The 21,937-nt window shown below is 44.7% G+C and overlaps 1 pseudogene; it reads right to left on the reverse strand.

Moving 5' to 3' along the window:
* Window positions 1-605: 605 nt before the first annotated feature.
* On the reverse strand, window positions 606-18,185 carry LOC144597522 (uncharacterized; annotated as a pseudogene).
* Window positions 18,186-21,937: the final 3,752 nt, after the last annotated feature.

The following is a 21,937-nucleotide window of genomic DNA, read 5'->3' on the forward strand; positions in this document are numbered from 1 at the left end:
GTTTAGTGAACAATTAATGAGCAAATGCATCAACTCATTGAAAACTATGGGGTGATTAAAAGCACATTGCGGCCATCATGAAGCTATCTGCCAGGTTTTGTAAATTTTCCAGCAATTTGCAGCAATTCACAATTCACGGGTTATTTATTTCTCATTGTAACTTGCTGGCTTAGTTGCACCATGCATTGTTTACATGTTATTTTGTCAGCAAAATCTGGCCCAGGATACATTAATACAAAAGATAGACACAAAATGCTGGAGTAACTCAGTGGGGTCTGGTGAAAAACGATAGGTGACGTTTTTTTCGGGTCGGGACCCTTCTTCAGACTGAAGAAGGGTCCCGACCTGAAACTTCACACATCTTTTTTCTCCAGAGATGCTGCCTGACCCGTTGAGTTACTCTAGCACTTTGTGTCTACCTTCGGTATAAACCAGCATCTGCAGTTCATATCTATACATTAATACAAATTACAGACTTTTCCTGTAACTCCTCAAATTGTTTTGGATGAATGCTGTGACAGAACTAATCAGACTAAAGTGCTACTATTAAGCAGCTGATCCGAATGATTTTAATTCAGCTTCCTGTGTGCTGTTTTGGTATAGGCTTACTCACAGTTGTATAAACCCAATACAGAATACCTAGGAATGAAACACATAAAATCGAGTACAATAAATATATGGCAGTTGTTTAGCTGAATTCATAGTAAAGTATATTGCTTTAATGGATATTTTAATTTACCTAAGTGGTATTTGGAAATGTTGCAATTTTAACAGGAAGTACTAGAAACAGATGGCAGATCAGTCAATATGAATAGAGAATAAATATATTTCAGTTTTAATTGTGAACCATTGTTTTCGTTTTTAAAGATAGATTGATAAAATACATCTCTTGATGCTCCTGAACACATCATCAGTGATGTGACCTGGGGTGATTGGGTGTTTCGGGTCTTTCAACATCAGACACCCTCGCCTGGGCGACCCAGCCGTGGTTGATCAGACCATGACGTGTTCAGGTGGCATTCGCTCCTCCCCATGGACCTCCTCTCCTGATACAGAGCCATCTCGAGGCTTTCCCCGCTGCCTCTGTGGCTCTCTTCTCCTGTGGATCGATTGCCCTGCAAAACCTCTACAGCCAACCTCGATGGGCATACACCTTGCCTCCCAGCCCTGCTTATGGCAGTCTATGACCAGCTCTTCGTATTTGGTCTTCTTTCTCTCGTGGGCCTCCTCCAGACGGTCCTCCCACAGCAATGTCAGTTCCAACAAGACGATGTTTTTGGTCGCCTCTGAGACCAGGAGTGTGTCTGGCCTCAGGGTGTTCGTGGCGATGTGGCATGGGAACTTCAGCTGTTTCACCAGGTCTGCAGAAAGCTGCCAGTCCTGTGCAGTCGCCAGGATTCCTGACAGATTCTTGGCTGCTGCACAAAGGTGATCATCTGGGTGGTGGGGCGTGCTCGTCTGCAGCCGCTGATTCCCATGCTGATGGCTTCTGCAATGGGTTTCAGAAACTGGTTGTGACGCCAGGTGTACCGGCCCTGCCCAAGAGCCTTTTGGCAGCAGCTCAGGATGTGTTACAACATCCCCTTGCCTGAGCATTACGGACAATCGGGAGATTCCGCTTTGCCCCAGATGAGGATGTTCGATGGGCTAGGCAGGACATCATACACTGCCTGGACTAGGAACTTGGTACGCTGTGGTTCAGCCTGCCAGAGCTCAGTCAATAGACAATAGACAATAGGTGCATGAGTAGGTCATTCGGCCCCTCGAGCCAGCACCACCATTCAATGTGATCATGGCTGATCATTCTCAATCAGTACCCCGTTCCTGCCTTCTCCCCATACCCCCTGACTCCGCTATCCTTAAGAGCTCTATCTAGCTCTCTCTTGAATGCATTCAGAGAATTGGCCTCCACTGCCTTTTGAGGCAGAGAATTCCACAGATTTACAACTCTCTGACTGAAAATGTTTTTCCTCATCTCCGTTCTAAATGGCCTACCCCTTATTCTTAAACTGTGGCCCCCCAGTTCTGGACTCCCCCAACATTGGGAACATGTTTCCTGCCTCTAATGTGTCCAACCCCTTAATAATCTTATATGTTTCAATAGGATCCCCTCTCATCCTAAATTCCAGTGTATACAAGCCAATTCCAGTGTATACAAGTCCTTGTGACTTTTCGGTCCATGGCCTGCTCCCACCTTGTCCGTGCCGCCTGCTCCCTCAAGCCAACCACTCTGCTGGACCTCTCCTCCTCCACCGCTGCCCTCACCTTCTCCTGGACCAGCCTGCGCCTCTCCTTCCCCTTGTCAATGTCAAACTGGGGAGTTGAGAAGGTTCCCAGACCAGCTCTTCCCGGAGTCACTGCTCCCACCAGGACTCTGTGGCTATTCCGAGACTCCGCTTGCAGCACAGCTTCGCCAGCTCTCCACTTCCTCCCAGTTTTCACCTCCACCCCTGCCTGAGCCACCTTAGGGTCGCTGGAGTCCATGTACAGCATCACCTCTCTGGCACGAGTCACCTTAAACTCCTCCTCCAGGGACTTCAGGGGCAGCTGGAGCTTGGTGTTATTCCGTAAAGGGCGATGCTGCTAAGGCTCCTGGGCAGTCCCAACCACCTCCCGAGGAAGCTGCTGACTTTCCTCTCCAAGCTTTCTACAAAGGAGATTGGGACTTCGTAGACAAGCAGTGACCAGAGTATTCTTGGCAGGATACCATGCTGGTAGATCCACGCCTTGAATTTGCCGGGAAGCCCTGACCAGTCCACCGTTCTCAACCAGCTCTCCAGGTCCTGACAGGTTGCCTGGACTGATGCTGTATCCTTCAGGTTGTTGCTAAACACCTTGCAAGACTCTTCACTGGCCTTTCGGTGACAGTTGGGATTGGTGACCCTTCGATGCTGAAGCGGAACCTGTCCATGACTTTGCCCTTCTTCAGTACCAGTGACCTTGCTTTTTCTGGCTTAAACCTCATCCTTGCCCATCCATTCAGTTTCTCCAACCCTTGCAGGATCCACCTGCCTCCTGGTGTTGACTCAGTGGTGACAGTCAGGTCATCCATGAAGGCCCTGATTGGTGGTTGGCGTATTCCTGACTTGGTTCTAGGCCCCCGGCACTCTGGTTCAGCAGACTTGACGATCATGTTCAATGCCAAAAGGATCACAGAGATGGTCCAGCCTGTGATGATCCCAACCTCCAGTCTGTGCCACTCTGTGCCCCTGCTGAGACTCTCATGCTGAACTGGTTGTAATAGTTCAGGATGAGATCTGCTACTTGGCCCGGCACATGATGCTTGGTCATGACTGTCTGGATCAGCTTGTGCGGGATGGAGCAGTAGGCATTGGCCAGGTCAAGCCAGAGCACTGTCAGGTCTTCCTTATTCTCTCTGGCTTCTCTAATGACCTGGGTTACCACTCTCGTGTGCTCTAGACACCCCGGGACTCCAGATGATCCTCCCTTTTGCGCTGAGGTGTCGATGTAGCCATTTTTGGAGAGGAAGTTGGTCAGCCGTCTCGCTACTATGCTGAAGGCATAAACTGTTTTGAAAATGATAACATATTTAATATCTGAAATGTCCGGTTAATGCTTTGTGCAGAGTGCTGGTTTAGGGTTAAGTTTAGGTTACGATTGTCCACATGTACTGAGGTACAGTGTAATGCTTTGTTTTGGATGCTATCCAATAAAATTAGATAATGCTGTACATAAATACAATTTAATTAAGCTGAAGTACAGTAGGTAGAAGAAAGGGAAGCAATGGGGAGTGCAGAATGTTGTTCTCAGCATTATAGCGCACTGGTTCCATAGACAAAGTCCAATGGGTGCATTGGGATTAAGATGAATTAGACAGTTCCCTAGTTTATGGAAGGACCATTCAGAACCTTGATAACAGAAGGGAAGAAGCTGATTCTGAGTCTGGTGGTGCATGTTTTCAAGCTTCTACAGCTTCTGCCTGATGAGGGCGGGGAGTAGAAGGAATGGCCCGGGTGGGACGTCTTTGATTTGGTTGGCTGCTTTTCCGAGGCAGCATGAAGTGTAGATGGAGTCAATGGTGGGGAGTCTGGCCTGTGTTATGGACTGGGCTACATCTACAATTCTCTGCAATATTTTGTGGTCATGGGAACTGCTGTTCCAAAACAAAGATATGTTGCAGCCTGACAGTATGCTCTCTATTGGTTCATCTGTAGAATTTTGTAAGAGTCATTGGAGACATGCCAAATTTCTTCAGTCTCCTAAGCAAGTAGAGGTGCTTCTTGGCTATCACTTTAATGTGGTTGGTCCATGATAGATCATTGGTGATATTAACACAAAAGACCTTGAAAGTCCCAACCATTTCCACTTCAACACCATCGATGCTGATTGGCCTATGGTAGAATGCTTGCGAGAAATACAAGGGATTCTGGTGAAAGAGTACATAATTTACAGAGAACCGTGCTTAGGAGACTAAGGAAATTTGTCTCCAATGAATCTTACAAAGTTCTGCAGATGTACCACAGAAAGCATACTGTCGCCTTGCATCATAAATTTGATTTCGGAACAACTCTGCCCAAGACTGCAAGAGATTGCTTGGGAGAAATGCAAGGGATTCTGTTGAAAGAGTATATAATTTACAGAGAAGCATGAAATTTCAGCTAATAATATTTACTATCTCATTGTCCTTACTTAATCTGTCAAATCTGGAGGGGTAGCAGTAGAGCTACTGCCTTACAGTGCCAGAGGGAGGGGGAAGAACAATGGAGGGAGGGAGGGAGGGGGGTGAGGGAGGGAGGGAGAACAATGGACAATGGGGACCTAGTGTGGGAGAACCACTGTGGGGGGGGGGGAGGGGGACAAAGGAGGAGCCGGCGTACTTTGTAACTTTGCCAGTGCCGTAGGTTGCCACTATTTGTATACCTTGGGTATGCAAGCAAAGAATTTCACTGTGCCTTGTCACATGTGACAACAAAGTATTCCATTCCAATGCAGGGCTCTGAAGATAGACACAAAATGCTGGACTAACTCAGCGGGGCAGGCAGCATCTCCGGAAAGAAGGAATGGGTGACGCTGAATTACTCCAGCATTTTGTGTCTGTCTTCAGTTTAAACCAGCATCTGCAGTTCCTTCCTACACAATACAGGGTTCTTCTCGGCTTGTGACATATATCAGCAAGCGATGGTAGAGAGGGTTGAAAAGAGAGTGAGACCCAAGGTTGTTATTCCTTTCTGTCCCATCCACCCGCGATACTTCATAAAACTGCTTAGTTTAGTTTAGAGGTACGGCGCGGAAACAGGTCCTTTTGCCCACCGAGTCTGCGCTGACCAGTGATCACTGCACAGTAACACTATCCTACATACACCAGAGACAATTTTACATTTATATATTCATACCAAGCCAATTAACCTACAAATCTGTACGTCTTTGGAGTGTGGGTGGAAACCAAAGATCTCAGAAAAAACCCACACAGGTCACACGGGGAGAACGTACAAACTCCACACAGACAAACACCCGTAGTCACGATCAAACCTAGGGTCTCTGGCGTTGTAAGGCAGTAGCTCTACCGCTACGCCACCGTGCTGCCCCGTGCTATCAGGGAAAATGGTTGTAAACATTGGAAGTTCCATTAAAGGTTTAACTAAAGTGTACAAAGAAAGAGAATAAGATTCTGAAGGGAATAAGGCATCAGTATGAAGAAGGGACCCGATCTGAACCATTGACGATCCCTTCCCTCCGCAGCTGCTGCCTGACCTGCTGAGTTACTCCAGCACATTGTGTTTTGCTCACGTTTTCAGCATCTGCAGTTCCTTGTGTCTCTGGAATAAGATTCTGTTGGTTTTTCTCTGTAGGCGCCCAGTAATAGCAATGATCTCAACCAGCTGTGTTTACTGAATGACCTTCTTGACCCAATATTTTGAGATGCTAATCAGATATCGGTCCTCCATAAACACTGGCCGTAGGAGGGTAATGCAAGCTTTTACTCGTAAGAATACTATTGATCTTCCTTGCAATGGTTTAATTAGCCAAAGGTAACATTTAGACGGGATGTGAAAAAGCTGAAGCAGAGATGTTTTGTTTGCTGAGAGTGATGGATTTCAGAAGTCTGGCCATTGATCTATTATGGCAAACTAGTTTATGCAGACTGCTGCTCCAACTTCTTGCATTGCATTGGTCACAATGCCGCCATTCATCTGCACATATGGCTTCAGGTTACCTCGAGCCCCTTATTTTACCCAAACCATCCTGGTCTTTCCATCACTTGTCCCAGCTCTTTGTTTAGGAAATCATTCCGACTTATATCGACCAAGTCTTCGGGATGAAATGCTGAAATGCATCAATCATTGACAAAATATGCATTCCTGCTCTCTGCCTAAAGCCATTGCAGAGAGGCCAGCACTTTTGTATGTTTGAGTTGCACACAACCATTCTCAGTGAGCTTCCAATGCAGAATGAATGGGGGAAGGGGTACAGATGGGGGAGAGGAGTGGAGTGGAGGTGGGGGGAGGGGAGTGGAGTGGAGGTGGGGGAGGGGAGTTGAGGTGGGGAGAGGGGAGCGGAGTGGTGGTGGGGGAGGGGAGTTGAGGTGGGGAGAGGGGAGCGGAGTGGAGGTGGGGGAGGGGAGCTGAGGTGGGGAGAGGGGAGCGGAGTGGAGGTGGGGGAGGGGAGTTGAGATAGTGGGAGGGGAGGTAGGGGAATGGAGTGGAGTGGAGGTGGGGGAGGGGAGTGGAGTGCACGTGGGGTGAGGGGAGAGGAGAGGAGTGGAAGTGGGGGGAGGAGAGGGGAGGGGAGTGGAGGTGGGGGCAGGAGAGGGGAGTGGAGGTGGGGGAGGGGAGGTAGGGGAATGGAGTGTAATGGAAGGGAGTGTAGTGGAGGTGGGGGAGGGGAGTTGAGGTGGGGGGAAGGGAGCGTTTTGGAGGTGGGGGAAGGGGGGTGGGAGGGGGGGGAAGGGCAATGGCAGCGACAACTTCCATGGCTCCAAACGTTTGGGGATTTAATTAATTCAGGGGACAAGGTGTGAGGGAAGTGGTTTGGCCAAGATTGAAAGATCATCTGGGTGATAAATGGGAGCATGAGGAGGCGCATTGGTATTCCTTGAAGCACCACAAATGTCTGTGTTACACGGCAGATGTTTGGCTTTAGAAGCAATCAGCAGTACCTGTGATGCATCCTGCTGCCTCCTGCATGGAGTATATGCTACACAAGCGTTTTTGTCTATCATTCCGATTTCCAGTGAAATTAATAGCAAGCAGGTACTATTTAGAGATGATGCATGCAAACAGGCCCTTCGGTCCACCAACTCCACGCTGACCATCATTCACTCCTTCCACTAATTCCATGTTATCTCACTTTGTTGTCTACTCCTTGCCTCCGGTGTCTACTCCTTGCACACCGGAGGCAATTTCCAGAGGCTAATTAATCTTCAAACCCACGCATCTTTGGCTTGCGGAAGGAAACTGGAGCATCCAGAGGAAACCCACGTGGTCACGGGGAGAACGTGTAAATTAAAGGCAGAGTGCACCCGAGGTGCGAACCGAACCCAGGTCTCTGGAGCTGTGAGGCAGCAGTCTATCATCTGCACCAGTGTGCTGCCCTTCTTTGGCTGTTGGTTCTCGTTTCCTGAGACATCCGTCCCTCTCTACTTGCCCTGAACAACTATCTACCTACCTCATTGGAGACACCTCAGACTGTCTTCGATTGGACTTTACTGGCTTTATCTTGCACCAAACGTTTTTCGACTTATTCCCTTAATCATATAGCTTACACTGTGTAAGGCTCGATTGTAATCATGTATTGTCTTTCCGTTGAGCGGTCAGCAAGCAACAAAAGCTTTTCACTCTTCCTCGGTACACGTGACAACAAACTAAACTAAACTAAACTAATCTCGCCAGTTGCCACTCCCAGCCCATCTCAGCTGGGTGAGTGCCAGACACTTTGCAAATGGTGCTTGGGACATCACGACTACTAGGGCTGAGTCGGGTGCGGTTGGAGTGGTTGGCATGGCCACCACCTCGGTTAAAGCTACGGTTTTAGTTCACAAACAGCAGTGCAACAAGACTAACTGAGAGGAAGCAGGGTAGCACAGCTGTCACATAAACAGTTATATTCCCTCTTAAATAAACCGTGTTTGTAGGAGCTTGTCAAATTTGTACAGGAATACCCTCAGGCATTCGCCACTCCACAAAACCTCTGAGCACGTGCTCTACAAATTAATAGAAGTGTTGACACGGATCTTTCCAGCTCTAACAGCAGGACTCGACTAACAGTTTTTTCCCTCCCCGCTAACTGACGTGTTGAGCAGTGGCCCAAAAGCAGTTCATTGTTGAAGTGACTTCTCTAATGACAAATGGGACATCCATTTCCTTGAAATGTGCACCTGTGGATTGAGCCATGGATTCTGGAAATACCTTGATGGAATTTTTGATCTTTCAAATCTGATTTCTCAGCTGTCATTTGCATGACTTATCTGCACTGCGACAAACTTCTCAGCCGGAGATATCCCTTTGTGAGTTTATTTTTCACCGCGCTTGCCACAAATTGTACAAGTGGCCATCCACACCATTCCAATCCCATTTTTAAGCAGTTCTTATAATTGTTTTGATGAGCACCAGGAAATTGCTTTCATAGAGTCACGCAGCAAGGAAACCGATCCTTTCACCCAACTCATCCATGCCGACCGAGATGCCACCTCCACGCTAATTCCATTTCCTTGCCTCCAGCCCGTATCCCTCTAAACCCTTCCAATGCATGCACCTGGCCCAGCTTCTTTTAAATATTGTTATTGTACCTGCCTCCACTATGTCTTATTTTATTTATTTTTATTTTTTCATATTTCAGATACAGCGCGGAAACAGGCCTTTTTCGGCCCACCAAGCCCGCACCGCCCAGTGATCCCCGCACACTAACACTATCCTACACACACTAGGGACAATTTAAAAAAAAAACATTTACCCAGTCTCATTAACCTACATACTTCTGATAGCTTGTTTCATATAGCCATCACCCTCTGAGTGAAAAACTGTGAGTGCATCCTATCCATCCCCCACGTGATTTTATACACCTCTGTAAGATTACCACTCAGCCTCTTGTGCTCCAAGAAGTAAAATCTAAGCCTGCTCAACCTCTCCCTAAATTTCAGGCCGCACCCTCATAAATCTTCTTTGCACTCTTTCAAACTTAATGGCAGGTTTCCTGTAGCAGGATGACCAACATGAACACTATACCTCAAGTGCGACCTCACCAACATCCAGTACAACATATTCCCTCTTTGCTTAGTTTAGTTTAGAGGTACAGCGCGGAAACAGGCCCTTTGGCCCACCGAGCCCACACTGACCAGCGATGTATATTAACACCATCCCACACACCAGGGACAATTTACACTTATACCAAGTCAATGAACCTACAAACCTGTACGTCTTTGGAGTGTGGGAGGAAACTGAAGATCTCGGAGACAGCCCATGTGGTCACAGGGAGAATGTACAATCTCTATACAGACACCATCCGTAGTTGGGATAGAACCCAGGTACCCAGGTAAATGCAAGCGCTGTAAACCAGTAATTCTACTGCTGCACCACCATGCTGCCCTGTTGCCATGAAAGATCTGCTTGGGATCTGTTCATTCCACATTCCACTGCAAGACGGTGGGACTGCAGGGGTGGGACTGTGGGGGAGGAACTGCGGCTGGGTGACTGCGAGTGTGCGCGGTGCAATTCATGTGCAAATGTGGTGCAAATGAACGACTCGGGCTTATACCACAAGTTTACCTAAACATGCTTTTGCCATGACAACTATATCACAACAAGGTGAACATATTGGATGGCACAGTGGTGCTGCGGTATGATCAGGGTTCGATCTTGACTACTGGTGCTGTCTGTATGGAGTTTGTACGTTCTCTCTGTGACCGCATGGGTTTTCCCCGGGTGCTTCGGTTTCCTCCCACACTCAGGTTTCCAGGTTAATAGACTTCGGTAAAGACTTTAAATTGTCCCTAGTGTGTAGGATAGTGTACGGGGATCGCTAGACGGTGCAGAATTCAATGAGCCGAAGGGTCTGTTTCCACACTGTATCTCTAAACTAAACTAAAATATTGGAAGTTTAGACCTCCCAGTTTTCAATGGCCATCCCCTTCCCTCCCCCCACCCCCAAAGGTTAGTCACTTTGATGCTTTTCAATTGAAATGAAAGTTCAGAAATTGCACTTTAATTGTTTGGCCTAAAAGTTTCATTACATTAGAAATATAAAATCGACAAGTCTCCGAGTGCAAATGATGTTAACCCCTTTTGTGGGTTAATCAAAAATGAGGAGGTACAGTGGCACTACTGGCAGAGCTGCTCCCTCACATCACCAGAGATCCAGGTTTGATCCTGATCTCGGACGCTGTATGTGTGCAGTTTGTCCATTCACACTGCGACAACGTGGGTTTCCTCTGGGTGCTCTGATTTCCTTTCACATCCCAAAGACATGTAGGTTTGTAGGTTAATTGGCCTATGTAAAATTGCCCCTAGTGTGTAGGGAGTTGATGCGAAAGTGGGCTAACATGGAAATAGTGTTAATGGGTGATTGATAGTTGGCATGGTCCCAATGGGCCAAAGGGTCTGTTTTTCATGTCGTGTTTCTCTAAGTTCTAAGCTCTAAGCTAAGGTGGGCTAAATTTCCACAATGTTCATCTTGTGGTCTACTTGGTATTGCACACATTTTCTGAGTAAGTCAATATGGTTATGGTAAATTCAATATGCATAATTGAAAAGGTAGGCAGTCAAGCCTCTGTCGAATGAAGCGGAATTCATATGAATCAGATTAATAAGATTTCATATATTTAAGCGCCAATGAAGAAATGTTATGGTCCTTTCAATGGAAATTCTCTGATGTTGGCGGTAAAGAGAAAATCAGGTCAAAGATTATAAATAGGACATTCTGCTGCTTAATACAATTTGATTACACGTGTATTAGCTAGCTAGTGAACACATTGCAAAGAGAGAAACGTTAACACTGAGACCGACCGTCCTGATCACAATCAATGGTCACTCCACCAGTGAACAATGACAAATCAAACTGTGACTTCTTTGGTAAAAGATCACAGCTAGCGAGAGAACACGGCTGATGTCTTCAGTGAAAGATCTGCAATAATCTTGACGGCAGAATTTTGCTTCACTGTCATTTAGTGAGCCTGAAAAAGAATGTTTGGCGGGGTTCAAAACAGATCAGTAACACTGCTGTTTAAGAAGGAACTGCAGATGCTAGTTGAAACAGAAGATAGACACAAAAAGCTGGAGTAACTCAGCGAGACAGGCACCAGCTCTGGAGAGAAGGAATGGATGACGTTTCCGGTCGGGTCTGAAGAAGGATCTTGACCTGAAACATCACCCATTCCTTCTCTCCAGAGATGCTGCCTGTCCCGCTAAGTTACTCCAGCTTTTTGTATCTAACTTCAGTAACAGTGCTAACAGTAGTAACTGAAGAAGGGCCTCGACCCAAAAGGTTGCCTGTTCATTCCCTCCACAGATGCTGCCTGACCCACTGAGTTCCTCCAACTTCTTATGTTTTGCTCATGATTTTGGCATCTGCAGTTCCTTCTGTCTCCCATAATAGTACAAGATTGTTATTCTTACAATTGAAATCAGTGGAAGAAAATCCAAAATGTTCTTTAAAGAATGTAGAAATACCCATTGCCTGTCTTTGTTTCTGCATCTACTCAGGTGATGCCTCATCAGTGGGTAATAAGAATGACCCCTTGTTCTCAGTGCTCACAGACCCCACATAATTCTAATTCAGAGGCTGTTTAACATCGCACCTCTTAAAGCAAGGTCGGGGTGAATATTATCACCCTTATATCAATTTCAGCAGATGCACCGTAGAATGCATGCTGTCAGGTTGCATCACAGGTTGATTCGGGAGGAGTTCTGTCTAAGACTGCGGGAAATTGCAGAGAGTTGTGGATGTAGCCCCATCCATCACACAGACCAGACTCCCAACCACTGACCCCGTCTACACCTCACACTGCCTCGGGACTGCAGCCAACATAATCAAGCACCATTCCCACCCTGGTCATTCCCTCTTCTCTCCCCTCCTGTCAAAAGCTTCGGGCCACAGTTTAAGAATAAGGGGTAGGCCATTTAGAACAGAGATGAGGAAAAACTTTTTCAGTCAGAGTTGTAAATCTATGGAATTCTCTGCCTCAGAAGGCAGTGGAAGCCAGTTCTCTGAATGCTTTCAAGAGAGAGCTAGATAGACTCTTAAGGATAGCGGAGTCACGGGGTATGGGGAGAAGGCAGGAACGGGGTACTGATTGAGAATGATCAGCCATGATCACATTGAATGGTGGTGCTGGCTCAAAGGGCCGAATGGCCTACTCCTGCATCTATTATCCATTGTCTAAAAAACACATGCAATCAGACTCAGGAACAGCTCATTCCCACTGTTATCAGATTTCTGAATGGTCCTTCCTTAAGCTAAGGTACAGATCTGATCTTCCAACCTACCTCATTGTGGACTGAACTATTTCTCTGCCTGTTATGCTACAATGCTGAAAAACTATATTCTCCACTTTGATATTTTTCTCTTTACTCTGCCTAAAAAAAAATCCGAAAAAATTAGGATTTAAAGCAAATTTACTTTGAATTCTGGGGATGCAAAGCAATGGGGCAGTTACCTCTTTAGGCTGAGGAATTACAATTAACGTAAAGAACCTTGTTTGAGGCAAATGGATGATCTGCTAATAAGAGAAGTGCATGGAAATTCGTGTTTGGCCTTGAGTTGACAAATCTAGCTCCTTAAGGAATTATTGATGAAATGGCTTAGTCAGTGAAGAGCTAGGATAATAAAAAAGACATTCAGATTCCAGGAAATTGTTTTTCCTCCTGGTAGTTATTTGTAGAAAAACTGGAAAGAAGGGAGTGCATTCAACTTTTCATATAAATCATGAACAGATAAACAAACCCTCTTTATTTGTCAACCGTGAATTATTATAACTTCATTCTTGAGCAGCTCTGGGTCGATAACAATGATGGGTTTATTGTTTTCAGTGATTTTGGGCATCAAAGAAATCTATAGGGGGCGCTGCCTGAAAAAGGCAACCAGCTTCATCAAGGACCCACACCACTTTGGTCCCGTTCTCATTTCATTCCTGACATAGGGAAGAAGGTATAGGAATCTGAAAAGCGTAACCTTCAGGTTCAGGAACAGCTTCTTCTCAACAATCATCGGGCTCTTGCACATTACAAATAGCAACTAAATTACAGATTACAAACAGTCTCAGCTGCTCTAGGGACTTTGGGCTTTTATTTTGCACTAACATCATTTAAAAAATAATTTATTGAATGTTTTGTGTTGACCATGTCATCAATGACTGTGTTTAGAATAGACCTGTTATGCTGCTGCAAATAAGAATTTAATTGTTCCATTTTTTGTACACATGACAATTAAACACTCTTGACATCTTGTGTTAAGACTGCGACATAATAGGTAGCTGGTATTTGATCAAGCATTGCTTTAATGGTTATTGTTGATTGATGCATCAGGTGGGAGTGACTGACACGTTTAGAGCTGTTCTCTGTGTGGATTAAGTAACGTTTTCATAATTGATTTGTGAAGACAGCATGAATGTGTGATTCCCCATCCCCCAGCTTTACATCAACGAGAGATATTTTAGTTCTCCTGGGCTCTGATTTTGCATTTGTATTCTTTGCAATATCACAATTACCGCTTCATCTGTTGAGGCTCAAAATGTATTGATTTACTAAAGGAATAGTGCATATTTAAATTATCAATGAAACTAGGCTTCATTTTAATTTTATATGCTAATTTTTTTAATAAAATAATCTATCTGAGTCCAAAGGGAATGTGCTGGGTCAGGGCTGAGTTGCTTCAATACTGCATCCAGTTCAGGATAACTTGATTGATTGATTGAAAGATATAGCATTGAAACAGGCCCAATGGCCCACTGAGTCCATGTTGACCATCGATAACTCGTTCACACTTGTTCTATGTTATCCCACTTTCTCATCCACTCCCTACGCAATAGGGACAATTCACAGAGGCCAATTAACCGACAAACCCGCAGGTCTTTGGGATGTGGGAGGAAATCCATGCGGGCACAGGGGAACATGTAAACTCCACACAGATGGCACCACAAGGTCAGGATTGATCCTAGGTCTCTGACCCTGCTAGGCAGCAGCTTTACCAGCTGTGCCATGTGTAGGCCCAGGCGAGACTGTGCCATTTTGCCACCCTTTTGATTGGTGTTACTATTCTTCGTTGATATTCTTCGCCTTTCTCTGCTTTCCTCCAAAGTCATTGACTTGGGTATGAAGAAAGATTGCATGTACTTTCATGTAGTTTAGTTTAGAGACACAGTGCGGATCCAAGCCCTTTGACTCCTTTTGACCCCCACTAACACTGAGGAAATGTAAAGTACGAATTGAGTGAAAATCCGAATTGGTGCTAAGTAGTGAAAGCAGGATCCAATGAACAGAACTAAAAGAAAACCCCACAGCAAATGGATTAAATCAAAGCTCTACAATTTCCTCACATCCAGCTGTGAATGGCGAAGGACAATTAAACACCTAACTGGAGGGCTTGGGTTCCATAAATATAATTACAGATCCCAGCATGAGAGTATAAAAGGCATCGCTGGTGTTTGCAATCACGTTCAGTGAGGTGACAATGGCTGGTCCACCTGTGGTTGCACTACTCCACACGATGTCTGGAAAATGTTGAGCAACTGCGACAATGTGAGCCATGGGCTTGAGAACACACTTGGGTGCAGTGATGAAGAATTGTGTTTCTGACTACGACAAACATCCCAATTAAATTATTCCACCACAGGTATAACACTGAGGGGACGGCAGACTTGCTCAATGTTCGGCTGCATGCTGGAATGCATTCAAATCTTTTACCATTCATTTTGTTGGGGATCAGCAGCATAAGTTAGAAGTCAGGAATGTGTTAAATGGATGAGTGCAGATCCGAGAACATCGACTGGACATACAAAATGTTGGTGAGGCCGCACTTGGAGTATTGTGTGTAGTTTTGCTCACAGTGCCAGAGGAAAGATGTGATCTTGTAGAGGTGTATAAAATTATGAGGGGAAATAAATAGTATGCATGCACAGTTTTTTTCCCCCCAGGGACGGGTAATCAGGAACGTGAGAGCTTAGGTTTAAGGTGAGAGGGGAAAGATTTATTGGAACCTGAGGGGCATTATTTTTCACATATAAGGAGGTGGATATTAATGAACCGCTCTTAAAAAAATTGCCCCTAATGTATAGGGAATGGATGAGAAAGTTGAATAACATAGAACTAGTGTGAAAGGGTGATCAACATGGAATTAATGCTGGTTCCATGCTGTTTAGTTTAAAGGAAATCTCATAACGTAAGATCTTACTTTATTAAAGTTTCTACAATGTGGCAGTAATTATTCTTTAGCAGTATTTTAGTGGAATTAAATTATTTTGGATATTCTGCAATTGCGAAAGGAGTAAGATAAATAACTAAGTATTTTTATTGCTAAGAATATTCGACATAGAAATCCAACTCTTTCACGTACCAGTATTCCGTTTATCACTGCAATCTGGCCTAGATATCAATGAATATTCATCCAATTCATGGAGCACGTCTGAAACAGGCACATCATTCCAACTGTGCAAATTATAATTGGGTCAGCACAGGATGTGGGTAATTTGAAATAAAACAAATACTTCAAGGTAATACAGTCCGTTGGTAAATCCCGATTTCTGTGATGTTATTGAAATAAATGAATTGTAAATGACTGAAGGTTTCTGTCAAAAAAGGAAGGAACATTTATAGACCAATGTTCATATTATAATTGCCACTGTAACAGATCCACATAAAAAGGACGATTTAAATTATTTTCTGTCAAAGCAATGAAACTGATTAATGCATGAGACGTAATAAAAATCCGATGGAAAATTAGAAAAGGATGTGAAAATAATAGCAAAATGGCATCTGTGACTAAAATACCTTGAAGCAAGATATGTGGAATGCTAACATGCTTCTCGTTACCAGCATATGGAAAGTTAGAAAGGAGAGACTGTAAACCAAGATGAACACTATATCCACAGCACTTGAACAATTATCTCCATAGCATTTCTGGAATTCTATAAATAGGATTTTGAATTTATAAATTTGCAAAATAATGCATACTTACAGGAGATGGACAATGAATGATTCAGTGGTGGTGCTGGCCTTATTCGGAATTGATTGATTGATAGATTGAAAGATGATGCATGGAAACAGGCCCTTCAGCCCACCAAGTCCACGCCTACCATCGACCACCCGATTACACTGGTTCTATGTTATTCCACTTTTCCACCCACTCAGGGCAATTTACAGAGACCAATTAACCAACAGACCCGCACGTCTTTGGAATGTGAGAGTAAGCTGGAGCATCTGGAGAAAGCTCCCCTGGTCACAGGGAGAACGTACAATCTTCACACAGACAGCATGAGGCCAGGTCAGAACACAGGTCTCTGGCAATGTGAGGCAGTGCCTCTGCCTGCTTCAGACTGTATATGATTAGCCAGATTTGATGCAATCTAGACATATCGGGCATAAATATTGCTTGGTTGGTTTCTGTTTCTGTTCAGACTGATTTCAGCTTTGATTTGGGGTGTGTTAGGGATGGATAACAATTTCATTCAACCACTCTCCATAATGTGCAGAGGGTCCCAATTCAGTAATGAGTCCCTAAAAATATGGACGAGACAGAAGAAGAAATCAGCTTGAAGGAGTCGGGGACACAAGGAAGTGCAGATGCTGGACTCTTGAACACAATACCAAGTGCTGGAGGAACTCAACACGTCAGGTAGTAACCGTGGAGGAAATGGACATATGACTTATCAGGTTGGGAAGGAGCATCTCAACCTGAAACTTCATCTGTCCATTCCCTTTACAGACCTGCTGAGTTCCTCTTGCATAAAGGGCGGGATTATTTGAATTGCAAATGCAATTGCGCTTACAGTAAAATGGAAACCAGAAAACACTGAACCTTCGTCAGAGAACATTCGTCTGAAGCGGGCGGGAAAGAGAGAAAATAAGTGAATTTTCCACAAGCAAGAAGGTGGGGAGGGATGGGTAAAACAAAATTAATATCTTTAACAAGGTGAGACCAGGGTGTCTTAGTGATTCTGTTAGAAGCACATCAAGCTTTTTTTTTGTGTGTTATGTGTTGCGAATAATTATTTTAAACTTCAATAGATGCACCATAGGAGGCAAACTATTGGGTAACATCAGAGCTTGGTTTGGGAATAGCTCTGCCCATGACTGCAAGAGTTCTTGATGTAGCCCAGCCCATCACACAGATCAGACTTCACAGCATCGATTCCATTTACACTTCACGCTGCCTCAGAAATGCGGTCAACATAATCAAAGACTTGCCCTACCCAGTCACTCCTTCTCCCTTCTCCCATCTGGCATAAGGTATAGAAGCTTGAAAGCTTCTTCCCATCTGTTATCAGGCTTCTGAACAGTCCTTCCACAAGCATAGGTACTGTCCGATTCACCCCTACCCCACTGTGGACAACGGACTTTGTCTATGGAACTGATGCACTACAATGCTGAGAGGTATATTTTGTAATCTGTATCTTTCTCTGTCGGCATGGACCAGGTGGGCTTAAGGGCTCGTTTCCATGCTGTACAGCTTTAAGACTCCAAGGAGACATCCTGATTCCTGGCCATGGGGTTAGTATGGCACAGTTAGGGAAGATTAGTTTAGTTTAGATTAGTGATACAGAACAGAAACAGGCCCTTTGGCCCATCGAGTCCGTGCTGACCTGTAATCCTCCACACTGGGGACAATTTACAATTTTTACCCAAAGCCAATTAATCTACAACCTTGTGCGTCTGTGGAGTGTGGGAGGAAAGTGGAGCACTTGGAGAAAACACGTGTGGTCATGGGGAGAATGTACAAACTCCGTACAGGCAGCACCTGTAGTTAAACCCGGTTCTCCAGTGCTGTAAGGCAGCATCTTTACCGCTGTGCCACTGTGCTGCCCAGGTACAAACCAGGTCATTATAAATTGCCAGCAATCTGCCACAAAGAACATCACAACAGTGTCAAACGACATCAAACGCCTTGGAAGGATCAACAAGACATGTTCAATGTTACTTGTCACAGTCCTTTGATCCAACAAGTGCTGTCTTCTTGTACTGTCTCTTAAGTCTGTTAACTTGTCTCCATGACAAGTGGTGCATGTTTTCATCCAACTCCATTTCCGAATATTCTTTCTTGCAGCAGAAACACATCCAGGATAACCAACAATGTTATCTCCCAAAAAACCCCACAATATGCTGTAGTAACTCAGTGAATCAGGCCGCATGGTCCATTGAGTTATTCCAGCACTTTGTTTCTTTTTTTGTAAACCGGCATCTGCAGTTCTGTAAACCGGCATCTGCACTTCCTTGTGTCTACATTGCTATCTCTTGGATAGGAGGCTTCTTGCACTGTTCCAATGAATCCAAACATTAGCTTGAGGAACAGCACCACATCTCCTATTTGGCTCACATCATCCCTTCAAGCTCAACAGTGAACACTGGGGCACAGGAGTTGAATGCAGGGAGCTCACGGGATTAGGTTGGGACCAGGGTTGCCATTTTCGTTTGATGACCTATCATAGTGGGACTAGTCAATCTAGAACATCCTCGTCTTGGGCAGTTTCTCTTCCACTCCACACATGCTACCTTGGCTGCTTGAGTGCCTCGAGCATTTTCCATGTTTATTTTGAAGTTCTTTGCTTCAATCCGTGACCAATTCCGATGTGAAATACATTTCTGCCTTCACAAGCACCTGCTGGTATTTCCCCCAAATAATCCTTCATTAGATACTTCCAGCAATTGCTCTCACTGTTCCAACACTGAGGGCAGCCTGGTGGCATATTGGACAAGTTACTGCCTTACGCGCAAGAGTCCCCGGTTCGATCCTGACTGCGGGTGTTTTCTGGACTGAGTTTGTACATTCTCCCCGTGACCTGTGTAGATTTTCTCTGAGATCTTCGGTTTCCTCCCACACTCCAAATACGTACAGGTTTGTAAGTTAATTTGTTTGGTATAAGTGTAAATTGTTCTAAGTGTGTGTAGGATAGTGTTAATGTGGGGGGATCTCTGGATGGTGCGGACTCGGTGGGCTGAAGGGTCTGTTTCCGCAGTGTATTTTTAAAAAAACCACAATGTTTTAACACAGAGCAGTGCAGCACAGGAACAGGCCTTTCAGACCATAATATCCATGCGGAAACACAATGCCAAGATAAACTAATCTCCTATGCCTGCACATGATTCACATCTCTCCATTCCTTGCATATGCTTGTGCCTATCTAAAAGCCGCTTGAGTGCTCCTATCATATCTGCCTTCATCATCATCCCTAGCAGTGCATTCCAGACACCCACCACCCTCCGTGTAAAAATCTTGCTCTGCACATCTCCTTTAAACTTTGAAAACTCTCAAGCTATATCCTTAAAGCTATATCTTTAAAGCTATTAAGCTGGAAAGAGTGCAGATAAGATTTACGAGGATGTTGCCAGGACTCAAGGGCCTGTGCTATCGGGAGAGAGTAGACAAGCTAGGAATTTATTCCTTGGAGCGCACAAGGCAAAGGGGTGATCTGACCGAGGTGTATGACATCATGAGGGGGATTGATGGGGTGAACGATCATAGTCATTTACTCAAGGTAGGGTAATAAAGGACCAGAAGACAGGTTTAAGGTGAGAGGGGAAAGATTTAATAGGATTTTGAGGGGCAACATTTTTACTCAGAGGGGTATATGGAATGAGCTGTCAGAGGAGGTAGTTGAGGCAGGTGCACTAACAACATTTAAAAGACACCTGGACAGGTACATGGTCAGATGCGTTGGGCTGAAGGGCCTGTTTCCATGCTCTATGACTGTGACTGACTCTTCTAGTCTTAGATATTTCCACACTCAGAGAAGGGTCTGATTGTCTACCCTATCGTTGCCTCTCATAAGTTTTCCCTCAACCTCCAATGTACCAGAGAAAATAATCCAAGTTTGTCCAACCTCCCCCTAGAATACCCTCTAATCCAGGCAACATTTTGGGAAACCTCTTCAGCACCCTCTCCAAATCCTCAACATCCTTCCTGTAATGGGGCAACCAACATTGCATACAATTCTCTAAATGAGACTTAAACAAAGTGCTATAAAGTGCTATAAAGCTGCATCATGACTTCCTGACTCTTATACTCAACGCCCTGACTGACAAAGGCAAGCAGACCATAGACTTTCATTACCATTCTACCTATTTGTATTATGTTTTTCAGTGAGCTATCGACTTGGACCCCAAGCTCCCTCTAGATATTAATGCTGTTAAGGATTTTTCCCTAACATTCAGCCACTTGAAATGCACACCAACATCTGGTACATTGTTTTTCTTTTCTCTGTTCTCCCTCTGTACAAGTCAGAAGTCCAGGATTAGTACAGGTGCCAGAGGTTATGGGGAGGAGGCAGGAGAATGGGGTTAGGAGGCAGAGATAGATCAGCCATGATTGAATGGCGGAGTAGACTTGATGGGCCATATGGCCTAATTCTGCTACTATTCCCTATGACCTTATGACCTCTATTTATATCCACTTTCGAGAGATTGAATGCCATTAGCAACCCTTTTCCACCCTCTTTCGGTAGATACTAGTTTGTATCATTCATTTGCTTCTGGTTTCCCCCTTATCATCTGTTCTCTCATATCTCCCACCTTCTCTGTCCAAATTCCAAATTTTCTTACATCAACAAAAAAATCATTAGGCTGAAATGTTCACTCTGCTTCTCTCCCCCATGGAAGCTGTATGGAGCAACAGAGCAACTGCAGCATTTTAGGTTTCATTTAGTTTTAATTCAATTTTGCTGCACAATCTTCCCTGACCTCCATGCCACCACAAGTTCTTTTACTTGGTTTTGTGAAGACAATGAGCTCATTATATCTCTGATGAATGACTGTGTGAGAGAGCCATCTTAGATTCGTGAACTGAAGAACCACAATTATCCGTGATCCTGCAAAAGATTGTCTATTAGTTCCCGCAAAGGCTGAGCAAAGGCTGCCATAAGTGGAAAGCTGGGATGTTTGTGTGATCCCTTGTAAATCCGAGTCCAACATTCGAATAACAATGGACGGGTAAAGAATGCTTGTGCCTTACTCCCGCATTATTATACAAAGTCTTGGGGGCTGTCATGTATATTTGTAGAATAAATAACCATGAATTCCCTGAGGGAGGAAAAGGTAATAAATTAATGGCGGGCCATCATTTGGTGTGGAGAATAGGAGAAATTCTCTACGGCCTTAATTGACTGGTTAAAACATGCTTGGAAGACCAACCTGGATACTCAAACATGCCTGACTTTTGATAGGAAGGGACAAACTTCCCTAACCAAAAACAGGTTCTGCTCTTGTTCAACATGATTGGTCAAATTGGCATTCACTGCATAAGATGGCAGAGATCCACTTTTCTCTGGAGAAGTCCTACTGAAGTCCAACTTGTATTTTGGCCTACGCAATATAAAATCATAATCCCTGGTGGTTCCAAACCACATTAATTGGATTGATTGATCTCACTATCAATGTCTGCATCACTTTACAAACATTGGCATTTTGAGAGAGAGGGTAGAGGGAGTGCGAGAGAAGGGGAGAGGGAGAGAGGGTGAAAGAGAGACAGAGGCTGAATAAAATACTGAGACACAAGGAACTGCAGATGCTGGATTTTTGAGAAAAACACAAAGTGCCGGAGTAACTCAGTGGGTTAGGCAGGGTTTGTAAAATACAACTTGCTGGAGTAACTCAGCAGGATATCAGTCTGAAGAAGGGTCCCAAGCCGGATCATTGCCTATCCATTCCCTCCGCAGATACTGCCTGACCCATTGAGATACTCCCGCACTTTGTGTTTTGCTCAGAAAAAAATACTATTTTTTTTCCTTGTCAATGAGAAGCTTGATTTAGTTATTTACTTTCAGGAATAAGGTCAGTTGGGG

This window comes from Rhinoraja longicauda, chromosome 10, assembly GCF_053455715.1.
Source record: "Rhinoraja longicauda isolate Sanriku21f chromosome 10, sRhiLon1.1, whole genome shotgun sequence".
NCBI lineage: Eukaryota > Metazoa > Chordata > Chondrichthyes > Rajiformes > Arhynchobatidae > Rhinoraja > Rhinoraja longicauda.